Below are 19633 nucleotides of genomic sequence, written 5' to 3'. Positions count from 1 at the left end.
CCACAGGTTAGTAACTCTAGGATATTCTTCCTCCTCATAGGGCTAAAAAGATCAACAAGGATAAACCAGAGCCCAGGAACTCTGGAATTGTGACAACCTGGAATTATGAGGCAAGAGCCAGAGAAGTGGTTCCAAAGCAGAGAGGGAGCAGGGAAGAAATGCCCCACTTGTCACCTTCCAAACACCCATCCCCTGCTGGTGCCTCCTATTAACCAATCCAACTGAAGCCAACCGGAGAGAAAGCCTGGGGGAGAGTCTGCAGGGAGCCAGGCTTCCAGGACACACATGAGAGCAGACAAAGGCATAGAGGAGGGGGAGGGCTGGGGGAGGACAAGCAGAGAAGAACCAGACACCTCCTTTCATTCCAACATGAGGGCATGTAAGCCCTCCTTCCTTAAATACATGGGTGCCATGTTGGAGGGGAGCGCCAGGCGATTTTGAAATATTGACTATCTACCTCAAGAGGCTAAGTCACTTAAAAGAAGTGTTTAAATGAATGAAACAGACTGAGTTTGCTAAAATATAGTTTATTTTTCTCTCTACCCATTAGGTTCTTATAATGAAAATTAGGTAATATATATATTTTTAAATAAAGAAGTTACATTTTCATTGCACAATATCCTGAAGTGTGAGGAAATCTGTGTAACTTTTCCACTTTGTACTTTCTCTACTTCTAAAAGTAACTGAGGTGACTGAAAGAGGAAATGTGGCAGAAATGTCCTGAGAGAGACAGAAGAAAGAGAATATTTCAGATTCCTCTGTGAGCCAGTGAATCTTAATAATTGGGTGCTAAGTTATTTAACACCTAAAATGGCAATAGAGGGCGCTGTGTTACATCCTTCATTATTTAAAATAAAAATATAAATTTATTTAAAGAAGTGAAATATTTTCTGAAACATACATAAATGATAATTTATCACAAGGGATCTTCTATAAAGTATATTGAGTGATATGCAAAGAAAAATTCTCCCATCACACCTGAGATAATGAAATATGTTCAAACATGATAAAAATTCTACATGATTTCACATTTTTTAGTCTTATGCTTCTGTCCCCTCCAAAATCTTTTACATTGTGTTCTAGCCTCATGCCACACACCAGTTATCCGATTTCTTCTACACAAAATGATTATTTTTAACAATCACCTCCAAGTCTTTTCCCTCTGATCTGCTTGTCAGAATGTCTTGCTTTATGCATAGACTCAGCATCTGTTCTCACTTGGTTTCTCTTTGAATATCCCAAACATTCAAGTACAATTTCATATTTCTTTGTCCAACCCTTCCTCTCCTAAATTTAATTATCGCAGTTCAAAATTCTTCCACAAGTGTCAGGCCAAACATTTTGCAACCTGCCATCATAATCTTTAACTGAATTCTTCCATCAAAACTATTTTACATCTGTGTTTTTTTCTGTATGTATCTATTATATTTGTTTATGTCTGTATTCTCCCCCTGCTGTTATAAATAAAAATATCTGCAGATAGAGGCTGTATTCATTTTCACTATGTATTTCTAAAATAGCAAAAGCTAGATATTCAGGAGATGACCAATAACTATTAAAATGGAGAAGAATATAATACTAACAAATCTACTTGGAGGAGAATGTGTACTTTCTTCTTATATAAAACATTTTTTTTAGTTCAAAGGAAAATGCCTGAATTTCAGTGAACAATTTGTTTAAAGCACTATCTTGATTACTACCTGTTTCTCTCTTCTTTTTAAGCTATTTTTCCAAGTCTCAATTAAATATTAAATATTGTAATGGCAATAAACCCCTCTCCACCCATCTCTCTCTCCCCTCCCCCCACCAGCAAACCAATAGCTTTCCTGGAAAATCACCCTAAACCAGTGGGATTGGTAACCTGACTTAAATGAGCCTTTAGTTAAAAATGGCATTATTTGGAAAGTTCGTGCTTAATCGTTTTTGATTTATGGCAAGACCTTCGAAGGGTGACTCCCGGTCCTGTTTTCTGGCCATTTGCTACTTTTCCTGTGTAGTTGCATGTTAAACATGATGACTTGCTGTATAGAAGCCATGTGTTGTCATAATGTAACATCATTAAACAAAGTGTTTAGAGCAGTTTTAGCTGAGCCAGAACATGAACAACAAAACCCGCCAATTACAGTGTCATTTTGTGTAGTTGTTAAGGTTTCAAATGTCTCCAACTTTTTCTGGTAGGCCATATTGAGCATGTCACAGTGAACATCTGAGATAACGATTTGCTAGGCAATGTGCAATTCTCGCTCCTTTTTTTAATATCAGAGAAGAAAGAGTTCTTTATAATAATTTGGCTCAAATGTCTACACACATTGCTCCAGCGTCTGTAGCAGCATGTGTTTCTAGGATTGTCCTGGAAGAGAAAATGCAGAAACAGCAGGGAGCAGAAGATAAACAGGCAATCCGTGACTCATTAAAACAAGCATTGGTAGCCAACATTGTGGAGTGTGTGAAGACCCCAGATCCAACTCGCCTATAAACTTTTTTTACCAGCTGGACTTAGCATCTGTCAGAGTTTGGAAGGAGAGATAATCTGGTACAAATGATTTCAGTGTGTCGCATTTATTAACCTGCCACCTTACATAACTCTGCTGATTGGGAACTCAGGGAAATGTTTGAGCAATGACACAGCTTATTGTTGCAATGTTACAACTTCAGTAATAAAGATGCAAGTTGCTCTTTAAAAAAAAAATGCAAAGACCGTAGAGCAATTGGAAAATGATAATGAAGCAAAGACGAAATGCATCAGTCTTGAGAAATGTACGTGCCAGAAGAATAATTGAAATTCGGTTTGGATTTTGATCATGTTCAATTCTTGACATCAATTAGGCAGGGAAAGTATTTTATTTTTTAATAGTTGTCACATTAGCTTTGTTAAACAGCTCTGATGTAAACAAATGCCAAACCGGGAGCATTATCGCGTCCTTTTCCAACTACTTACTGTTCTAACTGAATGACTCGTTTCTGGTTTTAAACTCCTCACAATGGCTAGAGGGCATTTTCTGCTTTAGCGTTTTCACGGTAGAACTGAAGGAAAAGTAGAGGAGGCTTTCTGTGAAAACTGTGTCCATTTTTGGTCATAAACAGCTTTGCCTTGGCTCACAGTTCATTAAGGACAAAGAACATTACCCCAAAAGCCAAAAAACAATGCAAAGTAACCTGCGTACTTTTCATTTCTGTTTGCTGGGGGTTATTTGGTCAAGGCAGGGCAAAGAAAACCAGAAAGCAATCTTCTATTGCTTATCCAGCTCACATGCCAATAATTTCAAATTAATGGGGATGTTTACTCTCTGGTCCAAAATGTGCACACATATTAGCTGACAAAATATGGGTAAGCTGGTTTCCTATAAGAAAATATAGCCCTGCCATTTCAAAAATGAAAATTGCAGAGACTTTGGGAAAAAAATCAGCTGAAGGAATGCTTCACGTTTTGCAATGGTTAGCCCATTATTTGTAGTTTTGAAACTTTATTGGTCCCCAATCTAATCTTTTCTGAGTATAAAAACATTAACATATGGTTTAACACAGCACAGGGCTGGAAAGTCCAGATCCCAAATGCACACTGTATGCAGGGTGACATTCACACTGAATATCATCCCTTAGGGTCTGTACTCCATTTTACCTGGGATTGGAGAGCCATGAAATCCCTGGAAAAGTTGTTCATGAGTCTGAACCAAATGGTGCACAGTGTACTGAGATACTAACAGTGTATGCTCCTGCCAAAGGTTGTGGCTCAAATGTCTCTCTAAGTAACATTAAAAATCTGCTGCTTCATGCCTATGAATTTCAATATTTATAGCATTCAATAAAACGGTCCACTGTCAGAGAGAGATGTGCCACTGTGCACTCTCTGAGCAGATGGGCTGCAATATGGCACATTTACAGGGACCAGCTGTGGAGCGCAGAAATGGATGCTGGTCAGAGGCAGGGTGCAGGCCCCACATCTGGAATTCTAACCGACTGGCCTTGGTACCCATTGTAAAGTTTCCCTGCACAGGACAAGATCTGATTTAGAGCTGCTCACTAGTGTGCCTTAAACTGCATCAAGAGTCCTCATTAACACAAGAGACTAGAGGGAGGTTAAGGCCTGGAACTCCTCTGCTGGGCATCTGTTAGAGTCTGTGGTTGGTACTCTGTAGTCGGTTATAGACGTACCCAGGGGAAGACTAGCTCATGCATGATGCAACATTCTCTCCTTAACTGGTTTTATACCAAAAAAGAGAGGTTTTTATTATAAACAGAGTTACTTTCTCCACACCCCCTTTTCTAAATAGGTCAGAAAAGACCCTGAGAAAAAGAGCAATCCCTAGGATATTTTCAAATTTGGTATAACTATCCAATTTTTTTTCAAGTCTTAATTGGAATGTTGTCTTATTTTGGATAGAATGGTTTCGTTCAAAGGCATAGTTAGAAATTTCTAAAATATATCAAGCTCTTGGACTAACTGCATTGTAGTATCACAATTCAGATCATCAGAAAAGTATAATTTTTGCAGAGTTTAAATCATTCAACTCACTTGATAAAAAAGTAAACTGCTTTACATAGTTCAGATATAAACAAGAAATGGTTTGTTATAGAAAGATATTCTTAAAGAGTAACATTCTAGTTTCATTTTTAATAAATATTTTCCTTTCAGAGAAAATTCTACCTTCATTCATTCACTTTGTAAAATACTTTTTCTCACAATTTCCAATTACACACTTTAAAATGTATTTGGTCTTCAATGACCCCCATCTCTTAAAAAATTATTCGTTTGTAGCCTCATACTATTGATGACTCATTTTCTGCAAGTCTCTCAACATCTATTTTTACCTTCTTTTACCTCCCAGACAAACACAGATATTTTAAGCAAGTGAGCAGATATAACTAGTTACCAACCGGGTTATGCTAACTTAATAGTGTAATTTACAGATATCTGAGGGCCTTGTCATCCAATAATCAGCTACTTTAAAATCTAGGACTCAAATTTTATTTATGCTATTTGACCTCAATTTTTAAAAAGAAAAATATGGCTAAAACTGTTAAAGAAATTCTAAGGAATTGCTGATTTCCACCTAATGACAAGCTAACAGGTTAAAAATATTCTGGTTGAATAATTGATGGATGATTAATTTAATGGTGGAGTGGGTTAGTAATTAATGCATGACTAAATGCCCAGCCAAAGCATATTAACTAAAGTAATAATTATTTACTTAAGATAGTATCCACTAGGAACACACCCAAACTGCACGTACCCTACAGACTCAACTGCTTATAATGAGGGTCAAATGGTAAGAAGAAAATGAACCACACTGGACACTTAGAATTGTAGTGATAAAAAGTATGAAATTATTAAAAGGTAAAGAATATTTAGATAACAAAGAATGAACCCAGGTTGGCAATCCAGTAAGATATGCATGATCATAGCAGTTTCAAAGAATTCAATGAGAGTGAATTTTAACTTTCCTTTTACTTTTCAACCATGATTAAAATATTCATTGGCAGTTCAACATTCCAAAGATATGTGCTTACTTCAACAGCAAATGTCAATATTTAAGTCATCCCAGACCCTCCTTATAATTGTACGGATCGTGAATATTTGTGAATAAAACAGGTAATGCCTCTAAATGGAAATACAGTCCTTTAACCAGAGCAATATTGAAAACAAAATGCATGTGAGTCAAAGTACAATGAACGTGATACAAACATTCCCAAATAACAATTTCCATTCACAGTAGCCAGCTCCTTTCCATTGTGACTGATACAAGTTTTCCCAGCACAAATAATCCCATCTCTGGGTGTCCATCAGGCAGGCAGAGATCCAGCACGGTGTTGTCTGGCTCAACATGTGCTCGTCACGGATTGCTGACTGCACAACTTTTCCCATCTTGTAGAAGAACTTCCACTCCACTGCTCCTGACAAGAGACAAATCTATTTATATAGCCTTCTTCTGGTTTAGAAATGCAGAAAGGTCATTTTTTCCTATGTTATTTTTTTTTTAATTACTCCATGAGGGCAGTACTTTAATCACAATCAAATAGCTATTAAAGATGGCATAGATCCAGAAACTTGTATAAAAGTAATAGTTAAATGTCTGATAGAATGAGCTTTTCTGAACTTAAAAAAACAACAAAGTGTGACCCTGACTGTGTACACGAGTGTATGTGTGTTTTTAAAGAAATTTAATAGGATAGAGCTTCAAAAAAGAGACATATCTTGTTTAATAATTTTGTGATTTTATTTTGTAGTTTGGCAGGCAATGAAAGTGCAGATATCTCAAGAGGATTTTCTTTGTTTGTGTTTAATAAATATACAATAAAAGTGTGTGTATGCACATATTCATACAGTCACACATTCTTTAACTATACCTACTGAGAGGCCTACGAACCACTTGGTGACTTGATAGCAATGAGCATACCTGGAACTCTGAGCTTGGCTTCAATACCATTCTTCACTAAAAAATTCCAGGACTGGAGCAAGGAAAGTACCAGATGAGCCTGGAGCATCTTGAGCCAGAAAGCAGGAAGCACTTAAAGAATGATGGGGGAATGTGAAAAGGATACAGGAGCCAACTTGATGGAATGCCCACTGGCCAAATTGGGGACAATTTGAGCATCAAAATAAATGAAAACTCATTGGATAAAATAGAAAATCATGAAAACATGTAGATATAAATCAGTAAATTTTGATAAAGTATGAGATAACTACCTTGTTTCAAAGTATCTCTTCACAAGATATGTTTTCGTTACAAAGGAGAAAAAGAGTATAGTTTAGAAGACTGGCCAACATCACCTCAATCAAGCCATCAAAGGGAACCTCATCAGTGATGAGGGATATATTGAAATTATGCTCCACAACAGGAAGAACCAGTATCACTTTGGGGATATCCTTATCAAACATGTATAATCTGAATCTAATGAGGAAGCATCAGACAAACCAAATTGAAAGATAGTCTACGAAATAAATGACCTGTAATCTTCAAAAGTGTCAAGGTCACTTTTGTGGAGGAAATACTAGGAACTGTCCTGGTCTAAAGGAGAGAGAGAGACATGACAACCACATTCAAGATGTGATTCCACATAGGTCCCATTTACAAGAGACATTTTTGAGGCAATGGGTAACACTTGAATGGTATCTTCTGTATATCCATATTAACCATCTGATTTTCATGGTTATGTAGCATTTGTGTTTAGAGAATGTCTTCATTTGTAGGAAATTCACACTAAAGTATTCAGAGGTCATGGATCATTAGGTCAGCAACTCCCTCTAAATGATTTAAGGGGCAGAAAAGTTCTTATGTATTTCTAACTTTTCTGTAAGTTTGTAAGTTTTCAAAATTAATAACAAAAGGTTTAAATACCCATGCGTGAGCCTCACCCCCTGAGAATCTTGGTTGATTTGAGGTGGGGCCCAAGCATGTGCATTTTTAAAAATCTCCTCGAGATTTTTGAGACCCATTGGTCTAGACTCTAGACAAAGCCTCTCATTTTACAGAAGAGTGAAAGAATTCAGAAGACAAACTGAAGGCCATGCATCTGGCAGAACAGGCTCCAGAACTCAGGTCTTCAGACTCCTAGTTGGTTCATTCGTTCACTTTATTGATATTATATTCAGGGTACTGTGCTGGGTATTTTGAAAAGAAAAAAAATCACTAAAACATATGTGCTTGTAATAGTAATAATACCTTCTCTTGTATAACATTTTATTGCTTGTAAAATGTTTTAACATTTCTTTTGGTTGTCAAAGCAATTCACTTGAGTGTTATTACCTCAGTTTTACAGACAAGGAAACCAAGGTTACAATGAGCAAGTGATATCCTGTGTCAGGTCCAGGACTCAGGTCTGCTGACACCTAGGCCAGGGCTTTTCTGTCACACTCCACTAGTTTAATAGAAGACACCAAATGTTAAATGTCAACTGAGTAATAAAGAGCCATAAGCATTCTGGGAACAGACAAGAGCTTGAAGTCACTCCAGGTGCGGTATTGGGGAGAACTTCACAAAAGGAAGCAAAGTATGAGCTGAAAATGGACAGAGTGCAGTCAGATTATCTAAGCAGAGTGAGAAGGAAAGTCATGCTAGACAAGCAGGGTGTGTGAACAAAGGGCAAGAAGAAAATTAAAGCTCAATGTCTTGCAGGAGATAAAGCGTAAAGCGGCTTGGGTAGAAGAAAGCGTTCCTATCAGTGAAAAATTCCTATCAGATTATATGAAAGTAGTCTACAAGTATTTTTAGATAACCTGCAGTTTCCAAAAGGCAACCACAAGCATGGATTAGAAATCAGGCTGGGCTCTGAATTGGAGCTTTGACTTTTCATTATCTGCTCTCTAAGGCAGAAGCAATGGAAACCTCTCAGGGTTTCCAGTAATGAAATGAGAAGGCCAAAGCTAACCCGTCTCAAAAAGATTCCACTGACCAAGGATCATGACTTAACCTGGCAGGAGGTGGGGGACAATATGCATTGCTCTCATATGAATCGCCTGTCCCTGTCCAGGGCACGGATCTTGCTTATGCCTCCTGGCAAGCTCCTGAGGTGGGAACTCCTGTCACTCTTTCGCAGATAAGGAAGCTGGGAGTAGTAGGGGTTCATTGAACTCAAGATCACCCGTCTGGCAGGTTGCATGACAGAGGTTTGAATTCAGAGCTTCCATCTCTCAAGCCCATCCCCTCCCTCTCTTCTGTCCCTGGACAGGGCCAGGCAAGGCCTCAGCGTGCACAACTCTGGTGAGAGTTCATTAGAACTAGGCTTTTGTGAACCTGAAAGTGATATTCTGTCACAACGCTCAATTCCAAAGTTGATAGAACTTGTTGAATGGATATATATATATTCATTGCTCTGCATAGACTGATTTCAGTTTCACTTTAAGTAGAGAAAACATCTCTTTCTTATGACTCTTATAAAAATAGTAGTTTATGGTACTTTTTTCAGAGTTTTAAGGGTAGAGGTGGAAACATTATATCAATGAAAAGGGTTGAGGATCTAGCGAAAGATCTGGCTCCGATAGAACTAGAGGGTTGCGGAGATGAAGCATGGATTCAAAGAGAGCAGTTTGAAAAGGAGTTTCAAAAAATTCTGGCAGGAATCAATTTCCTTACTTCCTGGTTCCAATGTTGAAAACAAACTCCACAGCTCTCCCTCTGCTGTGGTTAACTATTCTGACCTGGAAACAGCTGCCCCCATGGATGCCTTTGCTGAAGGTCAGTGGAAATAAGCCATCTGCTCACACTATCAATGAGCATGGGCGTGAACATTTTGTTTACCCCAAAAAACAGATTTGAAGGTGGGATTAGAAAAGAGGGAAGCATCCTATGCCAGGCCACCAAGGCCTATGGCATAGAATCTGGGCAGTGCTTGCCAGCTCAGACTGACACACATACCTAAGCACATACACTCAATGGTTAAATGCTGTCATTGCATGCCCACATCCATTACTGACCCCACATCATTTGTTTTGCCTTTTCAATATAATAGACACATTCACCGCTTATGCATGGAGTGTGGTGTGGGCAGGAAATGAATCAACGGTCTTCATTCTTGGGAGATGTTTAATCATGATTACAATCCTAGGTCTCCATTTGTTCGAATGTGAATTACTTGTAAAGGGCCCTGCCATTTTACTTGGTGAATACCCATGTTGTCTCCTCCATGCTTGCCCTTTGCCACCTGAAATTAATCTCAGAAAAGATAGTGAACTGGTGGGGGTCTAAAGCAGAAGAGTGAGAAGGAATAAAATTGTTTAAAATGACTGGTTCCACTCCTTGATTCCTTCATTACTTTATGGCAAACAAGACCAGGCTCTATTCTGGCCAGAAAAACACTGTAGAGCATCCCTTCAATTTTTGCCAGAGAAAAAAAAAGTCACTAAAAACAGCTGAGTAAATTTATGGTAAGTTCCTATTCGATAGATCCTATGGAGAAATATTTCAAGTAAATTGCTCATTTTTATTGGAAATACCATAAAAGGCTAGACGGATATTATTGCATCATAAAAGTTACAAGAAAACAACTCTGAGTCATATTTGACAAATATTAGTTTAGATGCTCTGCATTTTGCTACAGAGTCAGGACTTTCTCCTCCCTGATGAACCACAAGCAGCTTTTAATTTTATATGCTGATGGAGAACAGTGATACAGACTCGCTAAAATTATGACTATTTTGGCTTTCAATTATGTTTTTGTATTTTTCTGTAAAAGAGATGTACTTGAATGTGTTCCTTGGTGTAATGCTAAGATGCTATAACAACGAGATTTCAAAACACTGTGATTCTAAAAGGGTAGAAGCTCATTTTTCTTTCATAACACTTCTGCAGTGAGCCATCCAAGGTCCTGCTCTGAACTGGCTTCAGAGACTCAGGACCTTCCATGTTGCTTCATTGCTCCTAGTGCATGGTTATCATGATTGAAGCTAAGTCACCACCATGTGTAGATTCAGTCACATAGGAAAAGGAAAGAAGTGTGGGTGAAACTGCCCAGTGCCTGAAGCTCCAGGCACAGACATGGCACATGGCACATCCTATCAGGGAGAACTTGGTCACATCAAATTGTAAGGGAGACTGAGAAATGCAGTCTCCAGCTATGCAGTCAAGTACCCAGGGAAAAAAGAAGAAGGGGGTTAAGGAGGTAACCAGCAGTCTGCATCATGTTGATATTATAGGAAATCAGAATTCAATGTGTACTCTTGTTTTTTTTTAAAGATTTTATTGGGGAATTGGGGGAGGGGAACAGCGCTGGGGAATCGGGGGAAAGGGAACAGACAAGTTGCTGTCCTTTTGTTCCTTCAGTCTAGTTGTGGAGGACGTTGCTTCACTGGCCTAAGCTGGCACCATCATTGCACTGTTCCTGGGAGAGGCAGGTCAGTCGCCAGTCTCTGGACAGCCGCTCACGACAGCTGCTGGCCACTCACGCTGGCTGCCGGCCACACACGGTAGCCCATGGCAGCCCACTGCAGCAGGGGACTGCAGCCTGTGCCATCGCTGGAGACCCACAGCAGCCCAGCTCCAGGTTGAGCTGTTGTTCAGCATCTTAGCTGTGGAGGGCAGTGTCACTGGCCCTCATATGTGGGATCCAAACCAGGGCCCCCTGGCATCCCAAGCCAGTTCTTAACCAATGCGCCACTCGGCCGGCCCTCAATGTGTACTCTTTAAATAGCTTAGAAAGCTCCACGGTAAAGACCTTAAAGAAGCTACTAAACAGCCCACTTTCCTTATTGCTTCCTAGAGAAGAGGTTAAATTCATCTAAATTTAGAGGAAGTGATCAAGTCCTATGTTAAAATAATTCACCAACTTGCAGCCCAGCCCAAAGCTTAATAATATAAATAAATGATATCATTAAGAACTACAGAGTCATATCTTATATACCCCAGATCCCACACTGGCAACCTGCAGGTTAATAAAAGAGACTTTCAGACATAGTTCATTAGTATGGCACAACATACAACTTTTCTTGGAAAAAACAAAACAAAACAAAAAACTCCAAGAATTCTGATAAAAACACAGGACTGTCATTTCCACCTGGCAGCTGGCTGGTGTTTAGCTGGGGCAGGTGCTAAGCTCATCACAGCCTCCAAAACAATCTCCTTTCTTGCATCCATACTGCTCCAGCCTGGCCCTTACACACATTTGAGCATTTGAGCCCTTGGTTATACAAGATGTAACTAATTCACTCAAACCTAGTGTTCAGCGTCAACTGCGATAGCAAGAAATGCTGTTGTAGGGAAGTGGTGTAGTTATTGTTCGTAGGACTCACCCTTTTACAGGCTTACTATCTCTGCACAATTAACTGTGGATTTCTCTTTCATTTAATATTTCTAATTTCTACTTTGCTGTTTAAATACTCTTTACCATAATCTATGCTAAGAACTGAATTATCAATTTAGATAAAAGCCTGGATTCATTGACACTGGTACTTTCCATCAATATTAAAAGTAGCAGCTGTATCTATTGTAGAGTAACATGAAGTAAAATTTCAGGATAAGAAGCAAATTAGGGATATCAGACAGTTTTCTAGCTCTCCTAAGTCAGCCTTTAGTATTTCAGGGTCATTGTTTCATTAAAAATAAAATTTGCATGATAAATTCCCATTAACATCAGACAACAGAACGTTACTTAAGCAAAAACACAAAAATGCACTCTTGAGCCAAGGTAAATCATTTGTGGTTTTTAAGTTTCACTGGTCCTTATTATCATAGATTGCAGTCACCCAGAAAGAAAACCCATATAATCATGTTCTCATATAAACAGGCATAGATACATAGACAATCACCATGTGTGTTATTAACACAGAGCTAGAAATAAGGTTTTCCAGCATAATTCAAACTTAGCACAATGAGAGGAATTATTAAATAATGAATTATGTCTCTGGTGAATTTAGTGTTAAGAACCTGAAGAAATCTTCAGAGACACAGGTGAAAAGTTGGGAAGGGTGGAAAGGGAACACACATCTTTTGGAAATACATTAAAAAATATTTTTGCTGTTAGAAAAATTCAAGGAAGTTTTAAAAATCTTAAAAACTAAATTCACTGAAAAATAAAGCTACAATGAAGCTTGGATAAAAACAATAAAAATTGAAAATGCAGACATAAGAATAATTATATAGGAGGGAAACAGACTGATCTGTGTGCCTAAGAAGATAAGCTTTTCATTTTCTTGTTTCTTTTCTTTGCTGTCCTTTTATGCAAATCATTTCTTTCTTTAATTTTCCTCTGCGTGAAGCGACAAACTGGACTGTAACTTAAATCAACCGGCTGGTTAAAAAAGTAGTAGTCCAGGCCAAATCCTTGGAAAATGTACCATATGCATTAATTCTCCAGAGTTCAGTTCAGATCCCACAGGTTAAACATTATGTTAGACAGGGTGTTGGTTCTCTGCTTTCCCTATATTGTCAGGCCCCATCCTTTCCCCTTATAAATTTGTGCTGGTGTCTGGTTCTGTTTGGGGAGAGAAATAAATAATATAACAAAACACACATGGGGGAAATCCAACAAGGCCATCATTAATGTGCTAAATGATTTCTAATATCTATCACCCTCCTCACTCCATGACTGCAAATGTTTTGCATAGCAGTAAAGCTGTCTTTATCTGCTGAGATGGAGCAGAGGGGCAAACATTTGCATTTGACTTCTGCTGATAAAAATGAAACATTAAAATGCTATTTGGCAAGTATGCAAAAGCCCAGAAGACCAAAGCCTTATTCTTTTTTAAGATGTAGTCCTTTACAGACTCTCCTTAAGAGTGCTCAGTAGGGTGTGACCATATTGCTCCCCGTGGTCATCATATGGTTTGCCCACGCAGACGCCGAATTGTTTTGTGGATGTGAAATATTGTATGTTACCCCGAGAGCAGTGGAGCCAGTGGAGCCAGGAACTGTCGTTGAGACTGACAGTTACATTGTGTTCCTGAACAGTGAACCGGCAGAATCAAAAACACAAATGGACCCAGACAGAATGTCCTGACCTTTGAGAAAAAGCCTGATTGGATATGGTGTAAGTTCGCCTTCATCTCCCTCTACAATCCATTACACCTTTCTCAGACCACTTTCTCAGGGTAGGCGGCTTCTAGATGAGCTTCGCTTAGATTCTTTATGTGAAATTATTTATGGGGGAAAAAACCCAGGAGCACTGCAGTAAGTAGGCACATTCCCCCATGTAACTTATTTTATATTAACACCATTCAAAACCAACATCAATGGCAAATAGTGTGTTATTTTCATTAATCTAATTATATTGGCATTTATTACTGTACTTAAATAAATTTTTTTTTTAATGAAGACAAATGACCAGATATGAGAATGGATGTGTGACCAATGCTTCTGAACAAATGTCATTTAAATGTCTTCAAATTCATAAATTACTGTTTGCAGTCACAATTCACCATATTGCCGACTTCTTCAAGTGATTTAAATAGAAAATAGAAAATACACAGAAGAGTAGAAGTAATTTCCCATTTCTCTGTATAGATTTTCTGTTATCTAAGGTTATAAAATAATGGTTTTCTTTATGAAAAACTCAATTGCTTAATAAGTGTGTGATATAATTATAATAAATAAAATATTGTATATATTTTACTAAGCTCATGTTTCAAACTTAATTTCTTTAATTTATAGATGAGACTATTAATTGTCACCCTTTATAAAGTCAATGCTATTCATGTGTGAATATCTATGTGATATGTTATTAAATCTAGTATCCTACACTTTCTGACACAAGCTCCACATGGTAAGTTGGGACTAGAGAACAACTGAGATAATTAACATAACAGAGTAATAGTTTAAAGTACATATTTACTTCTGCAACATTACAGGGAGAAGTGAAGTGAAATTTTGACCGCTAAAAAAGGTTGAATCCCAAATAAAATAGTCTAGATTGATGTTTGTAGTAAAAAGCAGCTCCTTTTTATTCTCACTAAAAGATAAATTTCTTCTTCACATTTTTTTCCTAATAGTTTTTTCCCCTTAGAACAAACCCTGTGGACCCACAGCAGCCTTTTGAAGGGTTCTGTTTTTTCCTTCCTTGCTCTTGTTCTTTTCTTGATTTCTAGGCCGCCCTTCGGCTAACAAACTCTCTTCCATACATTAATATATTTGATTTCAAAAGTTCGTTGTTGTACATTTACCACTTGTAGATTTGTAACACATGATTTAAAATATTTATAAGATTATTTTACATTTGCTAGTATATTTAATCTATCTCAAGGTATACAGGGACTTATCATATTTTTAAATTCTGAACTTTTGCTTTAAGAATCTGTCGATTCCACTGGTATTTCTTGCATCTCTGTTACACAAGACGAAAGCATCTTCTAGCTCAATTAGCATGCTAAAGAATGGGTTTGGTTTTGTGCTCCATTAAAGTCAACTAAATGGATGCGCTGCATGTCTTTATTTCAAAAATAAAGCTGAACAATTAAATCCCATGTCTCTTTGCTCAGCTTTTGATTCCAAACAAAGCTTTCCCACTTGCTGCCTTTGGATGTAATGGTAACAAAGTCAGTTAACACCCAGCACTGCGGTAACAGGCATGGCAGAATTCCTTGTTTTTGCTCAATCAGCCTGTGTTCAAACTATCAGTTTGATTTATTTGTCCACATTGACCCTTATTCACCACTTAATTATCCTCGTATAATGTTTCAAGAGGCTCCTGACACAAGGAGAAAGACAATTGCCGATGTTCTGTGAAACAACTGTTGACCTGATGGGCCCAAATGAAGACCATGGGTCGAAGGTTGTTTGCTTTTGGAAGAACCCACTTCTCATGCCTGAGAGCTGTGGTCAGAGCCACTCGCGGTGGATGCCAAAGGCTGTCCGGTCAAGCTGTTAATCAGGTTCTCAGAGTGTGTGCTGACCATCGCCACAGGATAGTCATGGTGTATTGCTCTGTCAGTCTTTCCAAATTCCCTGATAGATTTGGGATAATATTAGAGTTAAGAAAACACACACACACACACACACACACACACACACACACACACACACACACACACACTGAGCTTTAATTTCAGCAATGTCCTTGTAAGTATAGGGTTACTGTTGTTATTGGAAATATATTTCTCACTTTATGTATGAGCAGTAGGGATTTCAGATACAGAGTAAATAGTATTATAAGCATTGAACTGCTTCATATTGCGGTTGTTTTTTAAGCTTCTGTTAACAAATCAGATGAATTAATATTTTATTGGAAAAGAAATCAATGTCTGTCTTTTACTTCTTGCCAGAAATCCCATATATAGTGATAAGTTTAATTTGAAATTAAGACAACTCAGTCAGAACTTTTGAATCCAGACAACTATTCCACATTCATAGCCACTGAAATTCAAATATAAATAAAATAAATGACAGTGAAAACCACACATAATAAATATTAAAGTTTATAGAAAAAACCAGCACATATAAATGTAAAAGCGTAATTTTATATGTATGAAGTGGTTTTCTATAAAAATCTGAAATTCTTTTCTGGCAAGTTGAGCCCATATTTCATTTGGCTCCATCGGAGTATTCATAAACGGTCTTTACAACACCCTTCCAACCTCGGTTTGTTATTTTAATTTTCACACATTTTCTCCTTTTGTTTGGTATGTTCTCCATCTTATTAAATTTTGATCTCCACATTTACCAGTGTAAACTGGCAGCACAATTGTTTTTCATAAATTAAATATGTTCATAAATGTTGTTTAAACTTAATATTAGAAAACCACTCAGGAATTCACAATCTGACACACCCTCCATGTGCTGGTGATTTTTATCCTGGTGTGTCTTGGCCTTTCTTTCTCTTTAATGGGTATATGATTACAAACATTGCCACACTGAAACAATATCATAAGAATTGGGTAAATTACACGTAGCATTTGGAAAATGAAAAACACCAAATACTTCTAAAAGTTACTTGGTGGGACTTGCTATGACTGTAACCAAATCTCTGGAAGCATTTTTAGAAGCCCCTGTCACTATGAAAACCACCAGAATGTAGCCTTGCACACCTCACAACCCTGACCCCTCATTCTCTCAGCATGAGGAGATCTAAAATCCCAGCAGAAGTCATCTGGTGGCCAGTGACCTTCTACCTGATTCAGTGCAGAGTAGGTGCAGGTCAGGAGACCCGTGTGGCCCCAAGCACCCTACTCAGACGTGCCAGCAGCAGTTTCCTCATCAGGGATGGTTTTCTTCCATCTGAGGTTTGGATGCAGGGTTCTCAGAAGCCCCTGTCGTGCTCAGCAGGGTGCACATCTGAGTGGATATATTTGGGGGCAGGCACATCAGCAAGCTGCAGCCCTGCACACCCAGCTTTTACCATGTGGATCCACTTTTTTCAGTTCTTTTCCACATAAGCTTTCTCTCCAGGACAATCTGAATGTAGAAGCCTTCCAGCTCTGAGATGACATAAGTCTAGGAATAAAATTGTTGTTCATAAAGCTGAAAGAATGCAAAGAGACAAAGTGGAATAGGCAGAAGGAAAACCTCAGTAGAAAACTTGGCCTCCATCTTGTCTTTTGGACCACTCCACCATCCTTCCACAGATTCTGTCATTTGCTGCTGAAGAAATCATTCTACCTCTTCCTCTGGTCACAGACACACGGGGCTGATATCTCCTAAGGGTTCCTGTCCAGGAAGAATGCCAATGGAAAGGTGAAAATGCACACAGCAAGAAACTGTTCCAACATGGAATCTTGCTCTAAGAAAGGCCACAGAGCTTTTCTCTCTCCTCTGGGCTTGGCCTCCAACATCAAGAAATGTCCATATCATGTTCCAAAAGAAATGATCAAAATGAAAATCTCCCTGAGTAAAATGCAGCCATCTTTAAATTTTGTTTGTTTATTTGTTTATTTGATCTCACTCTTCTACTCAGGCTTCCTTTCTACCTAAAAATATTTGGTTTTAGTCTAACAAAATAATTTGCTTTCAACTCTTACAGCTACTTATACCTGTTTCCTTCAAAAGCAGATATGTCAAAAGTCCACTTCCAACAGCTCAAAGATTCTCTCACAGATCTACTTGTGCATTTATTTGTTAAATGCTGCTAGTGATTAAAACCAGAGCACAAATGTAAAAGTAGCCAAGGGGAGAAAGAGTAGTCAGGAGTCACAGAAACATGCACATGTTTGAGCAAATATGCTTAACTAACTCCCATAAGTGTAAACCTCCCAACTAATGGAATTAAGGTCAATATGAACCTTGCCAAAGAGAAGGAATGGGACTCTGACAATAATTCTTAATTTACCAGAGTACTTTGGGTTATTATGGACAAGGTTAATACATTGTTAAATTTGTCTTTTGATGGAGTAAAACTTCAACAAATTATACATTGGCCTTCCTTATGACAAGTGGCTAAATAATATTTGAGAACGTGCCTTGTTTCGGAAACTGTATGAAGTTTGTTAGGTACATTGAAAACTCAGACAACTTCTCTACTTAATACCTGTGACCTGTGTGCCCTTGTAAAGGTTATTTAGTGTTTCAGAACCCTGGGTTTTGTACGTATAAAATGAAGAACTCAATGTTAGGGATATATAATGAGATAATCTAAATACAGCACCTACCTGATGCCCAACACTAAGAAAGTAATCAACAAATTTGTTTCCTTTTAATTCAGTATCTTTTGCAATTCTACAATCTATGAAGTAGGTGTCATCATCTTTTTAAGGATGAACTAACTTAGGCTTAGGGAGAGTAACCAGAAATCAAACAGGTCTGTTGGGCTCTCCAGCCATGCTCTTTAAATTGCCCCATTCAGTTCTTGTTCCTCCCCCAGAAAGCCACCATAATAAGATGAAGATTTAGCTACAACATGTGTGAATTTGTGGGAAAGTATGTTACAGATATAGGTGAAGAATGGAGAAAAATAGAAAACTATGGAGACATATAGCTTGTGACCATATATCCTACATTTGGTCTTGGAAGTCATACAAAATGGCAAAGTCCTGACTGAAGATGTTGGAAGAAAACCAAGGGGGTGCACAGTTTATTGGTTTAAAACAATGGTTCTGGGCCGGCCGAGTGGCTCAGTTGGTTAAGAGTGCGAGCTCTGAGCAACAAGGTCGCTGGTTTGATTCCCACATGGGCCAGTGAGCTGCACCTGAGCTGAGCTGCCACTGAGCTGCCAACAGGTGGCAGGATGGCTCAGCTGGTGAGAGCATGTGCTCCTAACAAGGTTGCCAGTTCAACTCCCGCATAGGATGGTGGGCTATGTCCACCCACAACTAAGATTGAACACAGCACTTTGAGCTGAGCAGCCACAAGCTGCCGACAGGTGGCCGAATGGTGACTGGACTTGGAGTTTAGCTAGCTGTGCTCTCCACAACTAAGGTTGAAGGACAACAACTTGGCTGTTCCCCTTCCCCAATTCCCCAACACTGTTCCCCTTCCCCAAGTCCCCAGTAAAAAAAGAAATCTTTAAAAAACAAAAACACAATGGTTCTGGTGGGGGTAGGAGGATTTAGTCCCTCAGGGGATATTGGGCAATGTCTAGAGACATTTTTGGTTGTAACAATGAAGGAAGAGGCATTACTGACATCTAAGGGTAGGGACCAGGGATGCTGCTAAACATCCACAATATACAGGACAGTCCTCTACAACAAAGAGTTATCCTGCCCAAATGCCAATAGCACTGGGGTTGAGACATTCTGGTTTAAAATGAAAAGTTCAATAAGAAAGATAGTCTTCTTTCCTTTTAATAGTTCCTTTTCAATAACAGTCTTTAAATATTCTGTAGTAACGTCACTTGGAGGTTTGCCCAGTACACTAAATCTGTATTGTGAGAAGATTACAATGGTTCTGGGTGAGAAAATTATGTGTTTAAATATATGTAATGTCTCTAATACCAGAATGAAGACAGGCCTGAAATAATTGGCATTTAAATAATTTATAAGTTTTAAATTGCAAAAGGTAATATAATATCTAAAATAAAACCATAAAATTTTCTCATGTTATTCTTTGTTCTGTTAGAAGTCTCGATTCCTTGCCTTAAGATTATTTCGATTCTGGGGATTGATAACAACCTCAGTACCCAAAATGCAACATGCATTACAGAAAATGATGCAGGAAAGATAAAGATATGAGTTTAAGATCATTCTAAATCTATGTGCTGCTTAAAGCTTCTATATTTAGTTCAAATTTGCTCCTTCCCTGTAAAACACAGATACTGAATCCAAGAAGATTACACAAGTAGT

This window comes from Hipposideros armiger, unplaced genomic scaffold, assembly GCF_001890085.2.
Source record: "Hipposideros armiger isolate ML-2016 unplaced genomic scaffold, ASM189008v1 scaffold_120, whole genome shotgun sequence".
In the NCBI taxonomy this organism is placed as follows: Eukaryota; Metazoa; Chordata; class Mammalia; order Chiroptera; family Hipposideridae; genus Hipposideros; species Hipposideros armiger.
The sequence above is the reverse complement of the archived record's forward strand: the minus strand, read 5'-3'. Positions refer to the sequence as shown.